Raw genomic sequence first — 8898 nt, 5'->3', positions numbered from 1 at the left:
GGATGAGGAGTATCTTAGCAATGGGAAATACATGACAAATTGTGACAGTAATAGCAATACTGTATCTTGGGAATTTCCCTTCACTCCCCTCCCCTCCCATTTCTTTTAATATTTTCTTCATATAACTAGCTAGTTGTACATGTTATGCAGTGCTACTTTCTCTCCAGAATTTCAAGTTTTCTTGACAACTCCTCTTTCTTTATTTATGCAATTGCTTTTCTCTTTCACCAACTTACACAGGTGCACACACACAAACACACACACAATTGTGGAAGTTAAAAGGATTTTATTAAAAACAATGAAATTATGTAGAGGATGATCCATATATAGTAGTTTGAGATTATCTTGTTTTGTGTGAATTTTGAAGGACTTCACAAATGTATGCTAATTTGGAAAAAATAATGTGTTTTCCAAAAGTTATAATACACTAAAACCTGATATGTGTCGAATAAAATTTAATCATTAATTCAATATTTAATATAAATATCAAAATGTATTGATTTCAAAAGAAACATCAATAAAGTGAGCAGATCTAAAACACAAAGTGATTTTGGTAACAATGTGTAATGGCATCATTCCATGGAAAACCTAAGTAAATAAATATTTAAACATGTTTAGAGTAATAGAGCATTTGAATCCTTGAATAGATTAAAACTTTCTAATATTTGACATCTACTAAAATCTTGGGGGAAGATAACTGCTTCTTCTTCATGGAAAAGAAAAATAGAATTTCTCAGGAAAATCTCATTCTCCAATCAGCAGGCTACCAATTCACTGGTATTCGTATCTACATGCTTTACTTATCCTCTACAGAAAATGGGTGAGTTCTCTCTTCTATTATAAGGTTCCTGTAGGTTAAAATTAACTGCACATCCTTTGCTATACCTCCCATTAGCAGGTGAACTCTTATTTCCCTTCACTTTAATCTCACTGAGTGTAGGAACTTGCTTGACTAATAAATTCCAAAAGAGTGAAGTTCTATGCATTTTGACCTAGGTCACAAGATGTTACGTAGCTTCTGCTGAGACTCACTTGGCCCTACTTCTTTCAGGTTATTAAGCCTCATGTAAGATCTTTGACTACTGTAAGACTGCTCTGTTGGGTTGGCTATGTGAAGGCTTTAGTCAACAGTTCCAGCTAAAGTCTTCTAGTTATCCCTGCCAAGGCATCATATCTGAGAGAGAAATCATTTTAGTCCTCCAGATGAGTTTGTCTGCCAGACAATTAACACCAAGTGATCTAGTTAACATCTCCTAAAGTAAGAGACCCATCCATCTCGGATCTGATCCAATTTCCAATTCACAAACTTGTGCAATATAATAAACTGTTTCCTGTTTTAAGCCAGTAAATTTGGAGTGAATTTCTATGTAGCAATAGATGACAAGAAGAAAAACCAGCAAGTGTGCACTTGATTTCATCTCCTTTATCATTTTCAGGTGTTCTGTTCCCTCATCACACCTTCACTTGTCAGCATTATCATGTTTTTTTTTTTTTTTCATTGCCACTGGTCACCCATTCTCATCTAAAATGCTGTGATAATTTTCTTCTTAAAAAAATAATTTTTCTTGGGGTGCCAAGATGATGCATTGGTTGAGCATCTGACTCTTGATTTCAGTTCAGGACATGATCTCAAGATCATGAGATCAAGCCCTGTGTTGGGCTCCATGCTTAATGGAGAGTCTGCTTGAGATTTTCTCTAAAATAAATAATAAATCTTTTAAAAATTAAAACATAATAATTCTTCTTATACACTATGTCTCCTTCCATCTAGTTTCCATTTTGTTATTCCTTCCTCATTTCCATTAAAGTTTATACCAAAGATTTCTTAAAAATCCATATAATTGTATTTATTTCCCCACTTTCTTTTTAAAAAATATTTTATTGATTTATTCATGAGAGACACACAGAGAGAAGCAGTGACATAGGCAGAGGGAGAAGCAGGCTCCATGCAGGCAGCCCAATCTGGGACTCAATCCCAGATCCCGGGATCATGACTTAAGCCGAAGGCAGATGCTCAACCACTGAGCCATCCAGGCATCCCTATTTCCCCACTTTCTATCCCTGTTTTAATCCACTCCAATTAACCACCACATTGTCTTATCAGAGATACCCAATATTTTCAAATTTAATATTGACTTTCTGTTACTAATTCAAACTCTCAAGACTATTTTATCCTATCTATATAAATATTTGTGTACTTAGAGAAATTCTTTCTTCACTGTGTTTCTGAGGAGATAGAGATACACTCTTCTCTTATTCCTCCTACTTCACTGGCCACCCCTTTTCCACCTTCTTCTTCCAATTTTTTCTCCTCTCTTTCCAAAAACAAAATGTTGGAATGTCCCCAGACTCTTATGCATGTCAAGGGACTGCATTTGAATATGGATATTTTCTTAATTGTTATTTATTTATGATAGTCACACAGAGAGAGAGAGAGAGAGAGAGAGAGAGAGAGAGGCAGAGACACAGGCAGAGGGAGAAACAGGCTCCATGCACCGGGAGCCCGATGTGGGATTCGATCCCAGGTCTCCAGGATCGCGCCCTGGGCCAAAAGCAGGTGCCAAACCGCTGCGCCACCCAGGGATCCCCGGGACTGCATTTGATTGGAACGTACATTTCCACAGAAAGAGCAGGAAGCAGGCTATATAAGATAGCCTTGACAGAATAATCAGTACAAGCTTTTTCCTGAAGTAGGATGCAAATTTAACTAAGAGTGACAATAGGGAGGACACGGGGAAGAGTAAGAGAGTAGAGTGTGGAATCATTTTCTAGGAAAACAGAGACTGGAAGGAAATGAGAATTAAAATATGATTATTGGGAAGAATTGAAGCCCCATTTGAGGTCAATATTCATAATTAAAGTTGGGTCAGTCAGCATGTTGTAAAACAAGTTTCACTTATACCCCTATCTGTGCATACATACAGAGAAATTGAGATAAAGCTTCTATATTTTTCTCTAACAATACTTATTCTTTCTCTAGCTTCTTTATGCTGCACAAAACTGAATTCAGTCAAAAAAAGCACAAAAGGAGATAGGAGGTAGCATTAAAAAAAAGTCTATAAATATGGCATGGTATCTATTCTTTAGCTATGCATTTCTTTTCCTCCATACCACTCTTGTTGGCACCAATGTCTTCATTTCCTCATGAAGCAATTGGGAAATTAGATTTGGTATATAAGCTTAAACTAATAATACAGTTGAAACAATGGCAGTGGAATACATGTAAAGACTGAACTATATTATGTGCTGTGCATTATAAATAAATGTCATCAATCATTTCCTGGAACTTATAAGTAAATAAAAAGAGGTTTAAAAATCCTCACATTTTTTTCCCTCGTTTCAGATTCAACATACCATTTCAAGGCAAAGACTGAGACATGCATAGAATAATACGGATAACTTCCAAGAAAAGTTACTCTAATACACATAACACATCTAAGAGTTGAAATACTGGATCCTGTCCCAAAGTCCTAGAGACATGGTAAAAAAGATTCAATACTGAATTTATTGGAAAAGCATATGTAGTAGTTATCAAATTTTATGAATCTCCTTGCTAAAATCAATTTCATCTTTACTTTGTCGATTGAGCTCTTCTGTATGAGATATATAATAGCATAATGCATGCCTAGTTTTCCTTTCAGTTCCCTTCCCCTGTCACACACCAATGTAGCAGGTCAGAGTGACCTGCAATACTAATGTCCTAAATTACTAGGTATTATGAGATATATGCAAAGTTTCTTTCAGAAAATACTATAAGAAATGTTATCTACGATAATGTAATATACATAGTGACTCTATGTTCTAAGCTAAGCGGAATCTATGAAATAATAATGATTATATATCAATCCAAGGGAATAACTGCTATATAGTAGGACCATAGATTGATTCCTTGACTTTAAATGGCACCTTATCATGTTGGTTAATGATAGCAAATAGCAATGCAAAGAAAGGCTGACTGCCAGAGAAAAGTATTTTCAAAGTTACACATCATGAACATTTTATCAGGACCCATTAGAACAAGTAAGAGGAATTTCAATAAATTGTCTAATTTAAAAATTTTAAGTAGCAAGGCAGAAAGCCACAGCCATTTCTTTGGGTATAGGCATAAAAAGCATAAAGTCACTTGCTGATTATGAGGTAACATATGCAGGAGTAACAGCAATGCATATAGTAAAAATTTCTATTTTAAATTATCTCTTTAAGTTGATAGAGAAGCATTAGATGTAAACAGACATACTAGAAAAAAAATTTCCTAATTGGTTGAATATTAATAAGATTTAGAACCAGTTATATCTTTATGATCTTCCCAAAATATAAACTTATTTTAGTAAGTGAGGTATATTAATCACATACAGTTTGCATGGCAGCCTAGACCTGTTGCAGAATTTTGTTGTTGTTGTTGTTGTTGTTGTTGTTGTTGTTGTTGGCCCCTGTACAATAGCAGCTTTTGAGATCACTTAAAATAAGTTAGAGTAGCACACCCAGATGATTGATGTGTTGCCTCCAAAATCCAAAGAGGTCCACTAGGTGTGCTTCTTTTCTAGTTTCAGGAGAGACAACATGCAACGACGTACCCTTCACCTTAGAAGAGATATCCAATAAGCCTCTGACTACTGGACTGCTAGAAATTTTGGGTGAAATGGAAAGCCCTTGAAATGGAGTAGTGGGATTATTCCCTACCCTTTGACAAACAAATGTCTCACCCATACATCTAAACTAATTGCTACTTAGCACTCACCAGGTCCAATTAGTATAACAGTATCAATGTAATGTACCACCATGACATCTTGTGAAAAGGAAACACTATCAAGGTCCCGATGGACTAAATTATGACAGAGAGCCAGACAGTTGATAAAGGACAGTGTAGGTCCTACTGCTGAAAGCAAACCATTTCTGGTGGCTTACTAACAGGATTTTTTTTTTTTTTTAACGCCACATCAGTAGCTGCCTCTCAGGTACCAAGGGTGTGTTGATTTGTTCAGGCAATAGAACTATTTGGAATGGCAACTGCAATCTGAGTCACCACATGATTACATTTACCATACTCTTCTGTCATTTTTCATATTCATCTGCTTTCTGTGAAAAGCCAAATAAGCTAGCTGAACTGGGATGGATGTGATAGAAATAACCATCCCTGCATCTCTCAAGTCCTTGATGGTGGCACTCCTTTCTGAAATCCCTCCAGGATTGTAGCATTGCTTTTGGTTTTTTGGTAGGTAAATGTGATTCTAGTAGTTTCCATTTGGTCTTTCTAACCAAAATAAATCTCATTCCATAGGTCAGAGAACTGATAGGGATCCTACCAGTTGCTGAATATTTTTATTCCAATTATAAGTTACAAAATGCAGAAATAATCACTGGATGTGTTTGGAAAGCCACCAGAACCACTATGAGATATATCTGACCTAAAACCTCATTGATCACGTGACCTCTTTAAGCCCCTTCTCTGACTGGTGACTCCAGAGATATTTTGAGATTTCAGAAATTAGAGTCAGTTCAGAGCTAGTTGTCCAGCATATCCCCAAAAGTCTGATTATTTCCCTCTAATGATGCACTATCACCCTGGTACCTGGCTCTCAGTACTTTTGGGTAAGGCTGAGGGAAAGACTAACAGTATAAATTTCTAGCAGTGCAATAGTGTTCTCAATTAAGGACATCCAGCTTGCCTTAAATTCAAAATGGTCTGAGTCTATAAACTGGCTCAAATCTGGGGAAGTTATTGAGCGGCTGTGACTCTATTTTACTTATTCAAATTAAACTAATGTTCACTAGACTTAGAACATCGTACCCATGCAGGTCAAGTAAGAATTTAATAGGACTGCCTACCTATTCCTATTTTATAGATACCATAATCATCTAGTCAACCCCATAGATCTCAGTGAGTCAGACTATTCTAAGAACTGCTTGCCTCTGCTGTCCATTATGGTAAACACAATCCCCTTGTCTTTGCTATTAAGTGAAGCCACTTGGCCTCTGCTAACCTGGGCCCTTATTATTCCCATTATACATTAGGGATCCAGCCAGTTTTGACGATAGCAGTCCCCAGTCTAAGGGACATAAGGAGCCAAACAACCACAGAACACTTCAATAATTCTAGAGCTCCTTTCACAAAATTATTTCTCAGAGTCAGGTTAAAAAAATGGTGTCCTCTGGAATCTTAAAGGTGAGTGAACTTGCAATATAAATCCACTCTAACATTCCAATATCCCTAAGTTTCTTCATACCTTCTTTTGTTGTATAATAAGGTAATCTGGAATTTCAAACTCATTGAAGTGGATCCATGTTTCTGGCAACCAACTAAACTGCTGGAGCTCTTTTTAACTCTTCAAGGTACAGCAATGAATGCAGAATCTCTGCGGAGTGAACCTGTATCAGTAAGTTTGGCCCAATACAATTTTATATTCTTTTGACTATAAGCCAATGTTCTTAAGATCTCTTTCTACATATGTTCCCCAGATTTCTGTTTATATAAATGGGAAAAGTGCAGTTCTTTTGATGTATAGTCTTTCCCCTCATGGAACATAATTTGTACATTATGATTTGGAGTCTTCTGGGACTTGTGTCATTGGTAAATTCATCAAAATGTTTACTAAATAAATACCATTAGACCAATATAAGGCATTTTGTCCCATCCCCTTTAGTAGGCCGTCATCTTTGTAATAAAACACAATTTTATTTTATTTATTTTATTTTTTTTAATTTTTATTTATTTATGATAGTCACACAGAGGGAGAGAGAAGAGAAAGAGAGAGAGAGAGAGGCAGAGACACAGGCAGAGGGAGAAGCAGGCTCCATGCACCGGGAGCCCGATGTGGGATTCGATCCCGGATCTCCAGGATCGCGCCCTGGGCCAAAGGCAGGCGCCAAACTGCTGCGCCACACAGGGATCCCAAAACACAATTTTAAATTGGAAATTTTGATCAAGGTGCCAAGAAGCAAAACGCAAAATTCCAGAGAAGATATTTGAAATTAGTCAAAGTACTTTTAATCTCCATAGCTATATTTAAGGTATAAAAAGTGTGACTATGTGGAGATAACAAAAATTAGGATCCACATTTTCTATAATAATGCTCAACAGTTACAAATCAGTTTATATGTGACGACCAAATACGTACTTTATGAAAGTAATGATAGTGAAAACATAACAGACTACTCAGGTAATAGAGAGTATTTGGTACAAACATCCACTTAATAATAACTAAAGGCCACTCATACCAGAGAAAAAAAATTAAAAATAATCTGGAAACTTGATCTACTGTGATAAAACCAATTAGACAGGCTTATGACTCATATTTTCACTTTCTTTTCCCATTTTCATTTAGTCAGAAATATCTAAAAAATGTGTTTAGAGACAAGTGAAGAAATTTCAGATTTTGGTAATGTGAAATTTAAAAGAGCTCTGCATTGGGGCATCTAGGTGGCTCAGTTAGGTAAATGTCTATATCTTAATTTCAGCTCAGGTCATGATGTCAAGCCCCATGTCAGGCTCCATGCTTAGCATGGAGCTTAAGATACTCTCTCTCCTCCACCCTGCCCCTCCCCACCACTCACTCTCTGTCAAAAAAAAAAAAAAAAAGCTCCGCATTTCCTTTATCTATTTCATTAAAAAGTAGACACTGCCAAATAAATAGTACTAATCTATGTCCAAAATCTTTTTTTTTGTAAAATAGAATATTAAGTCACTGGTTCAGTTTTATGGTGTTATTACAAAACTGTTCTTGTTCTTTTGGGAACAAATTTGTTAATATTTATTAATCATTTAAAAGATGAGTATCACTGTGGTAATTATATATCATTAAAGCAGAACCCTTTAAAAACTCGGTGATATTAAGTGCCAAATAACAAATTCAATATACGATTTGTGGGCAACTTACCAAATCACTGTCTGCTTTCTAACAAAAAATGCCATTTTAAGACATAGCTTTTGAACTTTCCCCTTCACAAAATTTATGTTATTAATAGTTCATGGGTAATTATGATTTTCAGGTTTTTCATAGATTTTATAAAATAATTTTAAAGATTACCATATTACCAAGATAATAGTACAAAACAGTCTATATTTGTATTTCCCTAATATTCAATAGGCTGGCTTTTTTTACAGATATTTAAATCAATTTGCCTTATGTATATATATGTTATATAATTATGCAGATCCTCTGAGTATTTAATAATGAACTAGCATATATAAAGTCAATGTATATGGTTGTTAAATAAATACAAATACTTCCTCAATTATTACAAGTTGTTTCAACTATTTTATTAATTAATTAAGGTAAAGCTATGCTATTGTAAAAAAATAAAAAGAGAGAGAGAGAGAGAGAGACCCAATAAAACAGGAGGTTAAAAAAGAAAAAAGGTTTTCTTACTGTTGTTTCTCTTTCAAACAATAGTCCTGAAATGTACATTTTAAATACAAAAAGCAGATCCATTTCCCTGGTTACAGGATTGACTCTTATAAATACTTGTTGCATTATCCCCCAAAAGATTTAGGTCCTTTGTTAGGTTCTTTGTGCTGGGGGGATGAGACTGTCCAGGGCAAAGTAGTTCCTTTTTAGGAAGCAGATATGAGGGGTGTCTGTGTGGGGCTAGTCAGTTAAGTAACTGGTGCTTGACTTCAGCTCAGGTCATGATCTGAGGGTTGTAAGATTGAGCCCTGAATCAAGCACTCTTTCTCTCTCCCTCTCCTTCTATCCCTCCCTACCCCATTCACTCTCCCTTTGAAAAAAAATAAATAAAATACAAGTAGATATGAAATACCCACAGCAATTTTGCTTAAACTTTATTGGCAGTAAGCCAGTCACATGGGAAAATGGAAAATGTAGTCTACACATGAACAGTCAGTCATACGCTCACAACGAAAACAGCAGTCACTCTTTCAAAATTACACAGGTGGGCAGC

General features: G+C 35.7%; 1 long non-coding RNA gene across 1 annotated transcript in view; it reads left to right on the top strand.

Annotated features, from left to right (window-relative positions):
- The first annotated feature begins 3349 nt into the window (after positions 1-3349).
- The window catches only part of LOC118351965 (uncharacterized), a 48081-nt gene continuing 42532 nt past the window's right edge, over positions 3350-8898 (top strand). Inside the window, exons 1-2 of the long non-coding RNA XR_004808289.2 lie at positions 3350-3481; positions 6246-6374. This is a non-coding gene — a long non-coding RNA (uncharacterized LOC118351965). The remainder of the gene's footprint in view (positions 3482-6245; positions 6375-8898) is intronic.

This window comes from Canis lupus, chromosome 22 (genome assembly GCF_003254725.2).
Source record: "Canis lupus dingo isolate Sandy chromosome 22, ASM325472v2, whole genome shotgun sequence".
NCBI classification, from domain to species: Eukaryota; Metazoa; Chordata; class Mammalia; order Carnivora; family Canidae; genus Canis; species Canis lupus.
The sequence above is the reverse complement of the archived record's forward strand: the minus strand, read 5'-3'. Positions and strand labels throughout refer to the sequence as shown.